Source organism: Pocillopora damicornis, chromosome 13 (assembly GCF_964200805.1).
Source record: "Pocillopora damicornis chromosome 13, jaPocDami1.2, whole genome shotgun sequence".
Classification (NCBI taxonomy): Eukaryota; Metazoa; Cnidaria; class Anthozoa; order Scleractinia; family Pocilloporidae; genus Pocillopora; species Pocillopora damicornis.
In genome coordinates, this window is record NC_142682.1 from 2,876 (window position 1) to 14,679 (window position 11,804).

Below are 11,804 nucleotides of genomic sequence, written 5' to 3' on the forward strand. Positions count from 1 at the left end.
CCTAACCCTAACCCTAACCCTAACCCTAACCCTAACCCTAACCCTAACCCTAACCCGTAACTAACCCTGACACTAAAAACCCTAACCCTAACCCTAACCCTAAACCCTAACCCTAACTGGTTAGGGTTAGGGTTTAGGGTTAGGGTTAGGGTTAGGGTTAGGGTTTTTAGTGTCAGGGTTAGTTACGGGTTAGGGTTAGGGTTAGGGTTAGGGTTAGGGTTAGGGTTAGGGTTAGGGTTAGGGTTAGGGTTAGGGTTATGGTTAGGGTTAGGGTTAGGGTTAGGGTTAGGGTTAGGGTTTTTAGTGTCAGGGTTAGTTACGGTTGTGTAGGATTTAGGTTTTTTAGGGTTTATAGTACATTTGCGCCCTGGGTTAGCTAGATTTAGTGACGGTTTAGAAGGGCTTAGGGTTTTTTAGGGCCTAGAGGTCTTTTTAGTTAAGGGTATGTTTTAGGGTTAGTTACGTTTGTTTAGGGTTGTGGTTTTTTAGGGTAAAGAGTTCTTTTGCGTGTTGGGTTTGCTTGGTTTGCTGATAATTTGGTAGGTTTTAGGGTTTTTCATCGTTTTGAGGTCTTTTCCGGTTAGGGTATATCTTTGGGTTAGTTACGGTTTTTTAGGATTGAGTTTTTTTTAAGTTTGGAGTTGTTTTGTGCCTAGGGTTGGCTAGGTTTGCCTACTGTTTTGTAGGGTTAATGGTTTTTCAGTTTTTAGAGGTTTTTTCCGGTTAGGGTATATCTTAGGGTTAGTTACGGTTTTGTAGGATTGAGGTTTTTTTTAGTTTAGAGTTGTCTCGCGCCTAGGGTTGGCTAGGTTTGCTTACGGTTTTGTAGGGTTGATGGTTTTTCAGCTTTTAGAGGTTTTTTCTGGTTAGGGTATATCTTAGGGTTAGTTGCGGTTGTGTAGGGTTTTGGCTTTTTAGGGTTTAGAGTGGTTTCGCGCTTAGGGTTGGCATGGTTTTTGATGGTTGGGTAGGGTTTAGGGTTTTTCAGTTGTTAGAGGTATTTTGCGGTAAGGGTATATCTTAGGGTTAGTTACGATTGTGTAGGGTTTAGGTTTTGAGGGTTTAGAGTCGTTTTGCACTTAGGGCTTTTAGTGTTTTTTTCCGTTTCTTAGGTTTTAGAAGTTTTTTTTAGGGTTTAGAGTTTTTTGGCGGTTAGGGTATTGCTAAGGGTAGGGTTGGGGTTAGTTTCTTTTTTTATACCAGGGTTTTTTTTCTGGAAATAATAACCTTTAATGTCTTTTCTGGAACTTTTTACGCTAGGGTAGATTGTTGTTAACAGCAACCCTTACTGATTTTTTTGATAAATATTGATTTTTTTACTTGAATTTTTCACTAGGAATATTAGTTTTTATAAATGTTTTTAAATATTAACCTTACTTGCCTTGCTTGGAAAAATCTGAGCTTTAACTGCTTCTTTGGAGATATCTCTGCTTAGTGTTAGGGTTTCGAAATAAAAACCCTAACCGTTTATCTGGGAAATATCTAGGATAGGGTTTATTTTTTTTACTGGAACCATTAATTTGAAATTAACTCTACCAAAATGTAATCTTAGCTGCTCTCTGGGAAATATTATAGCTATAACTACCCTTTTGGAGATAAATATGCTAAGGGTTAGTTTTTCGAAAAAGTAACCTTAACCGTTTTGTTGGGAAATATCTAGGATAGGGTTGATTTTTTTTACTAGAACCATTAATTTGAAATTAACTCGACTGAAATATGACCTTAGCTGCCTCGGTGGGAAATATCTAAGCTTCAACGGTTCTTTTCGAGATAAATAAGATTGGGTGGATTTTCTGAAATAAGAACCCTTACCGTATGGTTGGGAAATTTGTAGGCTAGGGTGGACTTTTTTTACTGGAACTATTAATTTGAAATGAGTTTTACGAAATAATAAACTTTACCGTCTGTCTGGGTAAAACCTTTGATTTAGACTATAATGCGCTGCTTTTCTTAATGAGGATTTCTTTCTTTTCAATATGGCGAATGAAGTTTGGCAAAATTGTTTTTAATTTGTTTACGGTTTGGGATTGGGGTTGGGTTTAATTCCTAATCAAGTCAAGGTGGTAGTCGGCTTTCTTGCTGTCATATAAAATATTTAATCAAACTTTTATTGCTTGATGTTTCACACTTATATTTTACACTCACTTATTCTACATATAAACCATAACAAATTCTATATATAAACCATAACGGTAGCTTTATTAGAATACAACGAAGATTTGCATACAAAAATATAAGCAAGGAATCTTATACTTTGCCGTTACTAACTGTGTGGCAATTGAATTACATGCTTATTGTTGGCTGGCGGTTGAAGGATTGGTTTTTTTATTAAGATAATTGTTACATTTTGTACTGGTATAAGTCTGCCTTTAAAATTATTCAATTCAGGGAAACTTTTCGAAGTTCTTATGGTTTTTCTATCTCATAAACAAAGGGTTTTCAAGAGGCTTTCTCTCAGATATACGCGTTAGTAATTTTTAAATACGTCGCTTATCATAGCGATTTGGAAAAGAAAATTCTTAAGATTGTTCTGGCTGTTGCTGCTTCTCAGGATGTATATTCTTCTGCCTCTTTCCTGATTTGTAGTCCTCTTCACGTTTGACACTGTATGTAGATAAAAGGGAGCGATATTAAGTTAGGTTCATTCAAGGTTTCAATACAAAAGTAAATTGTAGTTGCTAATATCGAATCGAATTGCACTAAAGATTGAATTAGTAACTATGTACATAATAACTGGTGCTGGCGTGTTTTTATTATCATTATTATTTAGTTCCGTTCTCCTTTAAACGTATTTGTAATTAAATAAGAGTGTAATGCTATTTTAGGGCATGTCAATTTCTACTTCTAGTTTAAATGGTTTCTCAACTTCGTTTGCTTAATACAGGCTTTGATTATGTTTGATGCAATTGAAAAAAGATATGAATTACTTTACTGATTTCAAATTAAACCAATCTATTATGTGAACAAGAAACATCTGGTTGCCAGCTTGTATTCAGAATGGTACCACATATTTGTAGTTTGCCAAATAAAGGGCAAGTTTGAAAAGTCCCTCTTTTTCAACTCGTTTTTTTTTAATTAGAATTTTTTAAATTATTTAGTTTAAGGTTGTAGTTTCTATCTATTGTCTAGTTGTAAAAGTAATAAACACACCAACTTATCTTTCACTATCAGCCATATGCCCTACTCTGCCACGGTGTGATCCAAAGTGAGTAACGAGGTCATGCTGAAAAAAAAATCTAACAAAAATTGTTGCAGTTAAAACATGCCCGCCTTACCTCTTAGATGATATGTAGAGCTTATAGATATCAAGTTTTTCTTCAACTGATCAGTGCGACACATCAAGGTTTTCCTAACAGCGAACGAGCCCATCTTACACAGGTTAGTATCGTAACATTTAAGTATTTCTTTACATATCTTCTCAGTGATGCACAGCATCCGAAAATGAGGATATCTTGAGCTGCAATAATTTTTAAATGTTTTAAGCTCCCAAATGCCTTTTATTCTTTCTATCTAACTTGAGACAATATTAACTTCTATACTACACTATACCATAGTGTACACTACCATACTATGCTCAACTATACTATCCTATACACTACTGTACAGTACTTAGATGCATGTGTAATAATTTCACTTATTTTGCCATAAAAACTATTATGAGATGTCATATTCTCGAGTTTGGAAGCGATTAGAACACTTGTTTTCTTTTCAGTTTAAGATTAATGCAAGGGCTATGCTCTGTCACCCGTTCATGACTGTCTTTTTTAATAGGAAGACAATCTGCCTTGAATAGCTTCTACTTCCATTACTCAGAAACTTTATCGTACCTGTGGTTATTTCCCTGCTTTGGATTCTTCTTGCAGCTGTAGCTTAGCTTGTTGTCATGATTATCTTTTCATGAAACACTCCAGTACTGCTCTACTGATATCCCAGTGTTCGAAATTTAGCCACAAATCACCGGCGACCCTGTGGTTGCTTGTGTCCTTCCAAAGATCAGCTGATGTCGAAGTAAAACTAGGTCTTGGGACAAAAAAATCTCTGGAAAACTTTCAAAACATTGCATCTTTTAATAATATGCATTAAAAATCATAAATACATAAATCAGACAAAAACATTACATTTATTAAACTTTTATTTATTAATCAATTTATTTACATATTTATTCATCTTCCTACTCATTCATTATTTCTTTATCTTCTTAGGGATTTAGTTGAGAAATGATAACTGTCATTAGTTATCAAGATGTATTTTATTACTTTATTTCAACTTTTTATTATCAAAATTTTGGTGTATTTTAAGTTATTAGGTATACTTTTTTAAGCTATCATTTAGAAAAGGCTCTCAACGACAGTATTTGTAGACACTTCGTTGGGCCTATGTGACTGGACTGGCTGCACTGAACTTCACTGAATAGAGCTTTACTCTCATGGATGGCACCGCACTGCCCTAGGTTGTACTTCACTAGTCTCAGCTGGAATGCATTGTGGTCGACATTGTGTACCAGATTGAAACACACTGCAATGTACCTCAGTTAGCGGGACTGGACTGGACTGTACTGGACTGGACAGCACTACACTGCATTGTTGCAGTTGGCTTATGTTGACTTGGGTAGTTCCGGATGGAAATACACTGCAATGTACTTGCATGGATGAGACTTGACTTGATTAAATGGGACTGGACTATATTTGTGTCTCGACAATTTGTGTCTCGAGCATATGAAATGTAATGGAAATCATATAAGTTGTCCCTGAATTGTCCCCTGACTTAATACTTACACATAATCGTCATGGTTTTTCTCCTTTGATAACAGAAAACTTTCAGAATACAAGAAAGGATGTAAATATTAAGCATGTCACCTTGGAAATTATTAAAAATTGACACCAAAGCAATGAGTCGGGAGGCCAACTCACAAATTCTGTAAACAGAAAATTTCAGATAATCCAGAGCCGAGAATAATTTTTACAAATGTTTCTACGTTACCTTTGAGGTGTCTGATGCCCTACCTCTTCACGAAGTGATCGGGAGTGAGTTACGAGGTCCTTTTGAAAAAAAAGAAAAAAGAAATCTAACAAAACTGGTTGATCTGTAGAGCTTACGGGTATTAAGTTTTTCTCCAACTGCTCCGCAAAACGCATCAGGGTTTTCCTATTAGCGAACCAACCGATTTTTCTCAGGTTAGTATCATAATATTACAATATTTCTTTACGTACCTACTCTCTGATGCACACCTCCCAAAAACCGCCTTATCTTTAGCTGCGAGAATTTTAAATTGTTTTAAGCTCCCAAATCCCTTTTTTATTCTTTCTGTCTAACTCGAGACAACATTAACCACCATACTATAGTGTATAGTACCAAACTATGCTATATCATACTATACTACACCCTCCTGCATAGTACTTTGATGCACGTGTAATAATATCACTTTTTTTCCATGAAAACTATTATAAGGTCACATTCGCGAATTTGAAGGTGATAAGAGCACTTGTTCTCTTTTCAAGTGAACACTTATGTAAGGGCTATGCTCTATCACCCGTTCATGAGTGCTTTTTTCAGAGGAAGAAAATCTGCTTTGACTAGGTTTTCCATTACTCAGAAATTTTATCGTACCTGTGGTTATGTCCTAGTTTTAGGTTCTTCTCGCAGCTGTAGCTTAGATTGTTCTTAAGATCATCTTCTAATGAAGCACTCCACTATTGCTCAATTGATATATCAGCCACAAATCATTGGAGACCCTTTGATTGCTTGTGTCCTTCCAAAGATCAGCCGATTTCTTGGTGAAACTTGGGCTTGGAAGAAAAAAATACCTGGAAAACTTTTAAAGCGTTCCATTTCCTTTTAATATTCTGCATTAAAAAATCATTAATACATATAATAATGTTATATTTATTATTTTTTATTGGTTTATCAACTTATTTACCTATTTTTTTCATCTTCCTATTTATTCTTCATTTTTTTATCTTCTTAGGAACTTAGTTGAGAAATGATCCCTGTTATTAGTAATTAAGATTATTTCATCACTTTATTTTAACTTTTTATTTATCGATTGTTTTTAGTGTATTTTAAGTTATTAGGTATAGTTTTATGAAGCTATCATTTAGAAAAAGCTCTCCACGACAGCATTTGTAGACACTTCATTAGACTGCTGTGACTGGACCAGACTGCGCTGACTGGGACCTGAATGTGGCCTTTTCTGAATGGCACTTTACTCTAATGGACAGCACCGCACTGCTTTAGGTTCTACTTCACTTGACTCAGCCGGAGTGCATTGGACTCGACATTGCGCTCCAGATTGAAATACACTGCACTGTACTTCAGTGGGTGGGAGTGGACTGGACTGGACAGGACAGCACTTCACGGAACTGGACTGTTGCAGTTGTCTTTTATGGACTTAGGGTGTTCCGGATTGAAATACATTACAATGTAATTGCGTGGATGGGACTTCACTTGAGTGGACGGGACTGGACTGGAGTGAGCGGGAGAAGACTGTGCTGGACCAGAGAGCACTGCGCTTTGCTGCACTGAACTGCTATAGACTATGCTTGACTTCACCAGATTGCATTACACTGCACCGTCTTGGATAAACTGGAAATCTACTTACAGCATAGTTTGCATAACATTGGACTGGACTTGGATTGGATTGCCTAGATTGTAATGGAGTAAATGGTACTACACTTGACTTGAATGCAAAAGACTGCTAATACAGACTGATAATATCCTTAGGATTTAGAAAAAAAATCTTGTAAATCGTTTTCTTTTGAAGGTAATGCTAGTCGCAGATATTTAAGACAACTTGTGTTTCGAGCATATGAAATGTAACAATGGAAATCATGCAAGTTGTTCTTGAATTGTCCCTTGACTTAATACTTACACTTAATCGTTATCTGTGACCAGTCCCATTGGCTGTTGATTGGATAACTAGGCCATGTTTAAAAGCACTACCCATTGATTATCTTTCTCTTCTGGAGAAAGAAAAGTTTCAGAATACAAAAAAGGGTTAAATATTAAACATGTCACCTTGTAAACTATTAAAGATTGGCATCAAAGCAATGAGTCGAGAAGCCGCCTCACAAATTCTATAAACAGAAAATCTAAGGTAGTCCAGAACCAAGAGTAATTCTCACAAATGTTTCTATGTTACCTTTGATGTGTCTGATGCCCTACTTCGTTACGATATGATCTGGAGTGAGTTACGAGGTCTTCTTTAAAAAAACGAGAATAGAAATCTGAAAAAACTTGTTGCAATGAAAACATGCCAGCCTTGCCTGGAGTAATTTATTTTATTTATATTTATTTTATTATATTTAAGACAATTTGCGTTCCCAGCATATGAAATGCAACAATGGAAATCATGTAAGTTGCCTTGAATTGTCCCCTGACTTAATACTTACACTTACTCGTCATCTGTGGCCGGTCCAATGGGCAGCTGAACGGATAACAGAGTTTTGTTTAAAATCACTACCCACTGATAGTTTTCTCCTCTGAAAACAGAACAAATTTCAGAAAACAAAAAAGGATTGAAATATTAAACATGTAAATGATTAAACATTGACATCAAAGCAACGAGTCGCGAAGCCACCTCACAAATTCTGTAAACAGAAAATTTCAGATAGTCCAGAGCCAAGAATAATTCTTACAAATGTTTCGATGTTACCTTTGAAGTGTCTGATGCCCTTTTCGTCATGATGTGATCTGGAGCGAGTTACGAGGTCCTGCTGAAAAAACAAAACAAAACAAAAAAAAAACAAGGAAATCGACAAAACTTGTTGAAATCCATAATATGACCTGTAGAGCTTAAGGTATTACCTTTTTCATCAACTGCTCGGTGCAACGCATCAGGGTTTTCCTATCAGCAAAGCACACCATCTTACTCAGGCTAGCAACATAACATTATAATATTTCGTTACATACCTACTCAGTGCTGCACAGCTCCTGAAAACGGGCGTATCTTGAGCAGCACTAATTTTAAAATGTTTTTACCTCCCAGATCCGTTTTCTATTCTTTCTGTCAGACTTGAGACAACAGTAACTCCTATACTTTATTATAGAGTGCAGTACCAAACTATGCTATACTATACTGCAGTATACCCTACTGTAAAATATATAGATGCCTGTAAAATAATTTCATTTATTTTGCCATAAAAACTATAACAAGAAGTCATATTCTTGAGATTGAATACGATCAGAACACTCGTTCTCTCTTGAATTTAAGACTAATGGAAGGGCTATGCTCTTTCACTCATTCATGAGTGCTTTTTTCAGAGGAAGGCAATTTTCTTTGTCTAGCTTTTACTTCCATTACTTAGAAATTTTACCGTACCTGTGGTTATGTTCTAGCTTTGGATTCTTCTCCTTGCTGTAGTTTATCCTGTTGTTATAATCATCTTCTCATGAAGAACTCCAGTACTGCTTTACTGAGATCCCATAATGACAAATTCAGCCACAAATCATTGGTTCTCCTGTGGTTGCTTGCGTCCTTGCAAAGTTCAGCTGATGTCTCAGTAAAACTAGGTCTTGGGAGAAAAAAATACCTGGAAAACTTTTAAAACGTTGCAATTTCTTTTAATATTCTGTGTTAGAAATTTTAAATACATAAATCATACAATAATATTATATTTATCAATCTTTTATTTATTTATCAATTTATTTACATATTTTTTCATCTTCCTACTCGTTTATCATTTCTTTATCTTGTTAGGAATTTAGTTGAGAAATGATCACTGTTCTAAGTTATTGAGATTTATTTCATTTCCTTATTTCATTTTTTTATTGATCAATTTTTTTCAGGTGTATTTTAAGTTATTAGGTATACTTTTATTAAGCTATCATTTAGAAAAACCTCTCCGCGACAGTATTTGTAGAAACTTCATTGGGCTGATGTGACTGGACTGAATTGGACTGGAATGAACTTGATTTTACTGAATTGGACTTGAATGTGGCCTCTTCTGAATGGCACTTCACTCTAATGGACAGCACCGCACTTCCTTAAATCGCACTTCACTTGACTCACCGGGACTGCATTGAGCTAGAAATTACGCGCCAGATTGAAATACACCGCACTGTACTTCAGTGGGCGGGACTGGACTGGACTGGACTGGAATGGACTATTGCACTTGGCTTTTATGGACTTGGGATGTTCCGGATTGAACTACATTGCAATCTACTTGCGTGGATGGGACTTCACTTGAGTGGACGGGACTGGACTGGATTAGACGGCACTGCACTGGGTTGCTATAGACTGTGCTTGACTACACCAGACTGCATTACACTGCACTGCCTTGGATTAAACTGGAAATCACCATACAGGATAGTTTGCATAGCACTGGACTTTACTTGAAAGGACTGTTCTGGATTTAGAAAAGATCGACTAAATCATGTTTTTTTTAAAGCTAGTGCTAGACGCGCATATTTAAGACAATTTGCGTTTCGAGCATATGAAATGCAACAATGGAAATCATGCAAGTTGTCCTTGAATTGTTCCCTGACTTAATACTTACACATCATCACCAGTTCCGTGGGCTGCTGATTGGATAACTGGGGCTGTTAAAAGCACTACCCATTGATAGTTTTTCTCCTCTGAAAACAGAAAACTTTCAGAATACAAAAAAGGATTGAAATATTAGACATGCCACCTTGTAAATTGTTAAACGCTGATATCAAAGAAATGAGTCGGGAAGCCACCTCACAAATTCTGTAAACAGAAAATTTCAGATAGTCTAGTAATTGCTTAGGGTTACCAAGAATAATTCTTACAAATGTTTCTGTTACCTTGGAAGTGTCTGATTCCCTACCTCGTTATGATGCAATGAGTTACGAGTCCACGCTGGAAAAAAAAAACCTAACAAAACTTGTTGCAATAAAAACACGCCGGCCTTACCTCTTATTAGATTGATCTGTAGAGCTTATGGATATCACACTGTAAGTTTTTCTCCAACGTTAACGCATCAGGGTTTTCCTATCAGCAAAGCAACCCATCTTACTCAGGTTAGTGTCATAATATTTCTTTACATACCTACTCAGTGATGCACAATTCCCGAAAATGGACTTATCGTGAGCTGCAATAATTTAAAAATATTTTAACTTCCCAAATCCCTTTTCAATTCTTTCTATCAAAATTGAGACCTTATTATCTCCTATACTGTACTGTACTATACTATACGATAATGTACATTACCAAACTATGCTATACTATTCTCTGCTATAACCCTAGTACATACTACTTAGGCACATGTGTGATAATTTCACTTATTTTCAATAAAATGCATTACAAGATGTCATATTCTCGAGTTTGGAAGCCATAAGAACACTTGTTCTCCTTCGGATTTAAGACTGATGTAGTAGCTATGCTCTATCACCAATTCATAGACGTTTTTGTCGGAGAAAGACAATCTGCTTTGACTAACTTTTACTTCCATTACTCAGAAAATTTTTCGTACCTGTAATTGTCCGCTCTCAATACTGCTCTACTGATATCCCAGTTTCACAAATTCAGCCACAAATCACTGGCGACCCTGTGGTTGCTGGTGTCTTTTTAAAAGTCAGCTGATGTCCTGGGAAAACTAGGTCTTGGGAGAAAAAAATATCTCTTAAACATTTAAGACAACGTCACATTTCATTTTAATATTTAGCAAAAATCATAAATACATAAATCATACTTCAATGTTATATTTATTGTTTCATTTACTTATCAATTTATTTACATATTTATTCATCATCCTCTTTATTTATCATTTCTTTATCTTCTTAAGTGTTTAATTAAGAAGTAGTCACTATTAGTTATTAAGATTTATTTTCTTTCTTTATTTTCTTTTTTATTGATCAGTTATTTTTGATTATTTAAGTTATACTTTAGGTATATTTTTATTAGGCTATATTTAGAAAAAGCTCTCTACTAGAGAGTATGTAGATGGTCTTTCATATTTTTTTCCTCCAACTGCTCGATTCGACGTGTCAGGGTTTTCATATCAGCGAATAAACCCATCTTTACAGCAGATTTGTATCCCAAAATTATAGTTCTTTAATTACCATCTCTGTGAGAAAATGGACTTATGTTGAGCCGCAGATATACGAAGTTCAAGGGAAAAAAATTGAAATTTTTCGTTCAGTCCCCGAAAATGGACACAGTGAAGTTTTGCAATCTCAAACCTGAAAGTCGAACGAACAGTTTCCAGTTGAAAGTGGATGACTGTGGCTAAATTTACGACAATGACCAAACCCTCCCAAATATGGGCTAACATGCAGTTACCACCTAGATAACATTTCTCCCAGGGCTTTTTTTATTGGCAGATTGGGTAGTTATTGAACTAATCCAGTTTAGGCCATCTTTTCGTGAAGCACTCCGGTCCTGTTCTATCGATAATCCAGGTTTAAATTCAATACTATATTATACTGTATTATGTAGTACTTTTCTAAGAGAAAGACAATCCGCTTCAAGTAGCCTTTAATCCATTACTCAGAAATTAAATGTACCTGTTATCATGTCCTAGCTTTTAGTTTCTTTTCGCTGTTGTAGCTCACCATGTTGTAATGGCTATCTATTTATGAAGCAAAGCAGTCCTTCTCTGATCCGAACTGAGCCACGAGGTTATGAAGAATAGAAAAGATCTAAACAAATTTCTTGAAATCAAAACATGCCGGCCTTACCTCTTTCAGATGATCTGTAGTGCTGATCGACCGTAACTTTTTCCTCCAACTGCTCTAGGCAACGCGTTAGGGTTTTCCTATCAGCCAACGAACCCATCTTACAAAGGTTAGTACCAAGTTGTTATGATTGTTTAATTACCTTCTCACTACTGCAAAGTCGCTGA

General features: G+C 35.8%; 2 long non-coding RNA genes across 3 annotated transcripts; both read right to left on the reverse strand.

Annotated features, from left to right (window-relative positions):
• Positions 1–628: 628 nt before the first annotated feature.
• LOC149034880 (uncharacterized) lies at positions 629–8,203 on the reverse strand. Of its 2 annotated transcripts, XR_016182325.1 has the most exons (7): positions 7,652–8,203; positions 7,395–7,478; positions 7,139–7,199; positions 5,608–6,959; positions 3,828–5,039; positions 3,151–3,236; positions 629–2,604 (listed from the first exon to the last, which is right to left on the reverse strand). It is a non-coding gene; the product is annotated as an uncharacterized LOC149034880 (long non-coding RNA). The 2 variants fall into 2 exon arrangements; XR_016182324.1 differs by having other exon boundaries at positions 5,608–7,478.
• A 663-nt stretch (positions 8,204–8,866) lies between these two features.
• On the reverse strand, positions 8,867–9,811 carry LOC149034881 (uncharacterized). Its single transcript, XR_016182326.1, has 2 exons — positions 9,495–9,811; positions 8,867–9,344 (listed from the first exon to the last, which is right to left on the reverse strand). It is a non-coding gene; the product is annotated as an uncharacterized LOC149034881 (long non-coding RNA).
• Between the last annotated feature and the right edge of the window lie 1,993 nt (positions 9,812–11,804).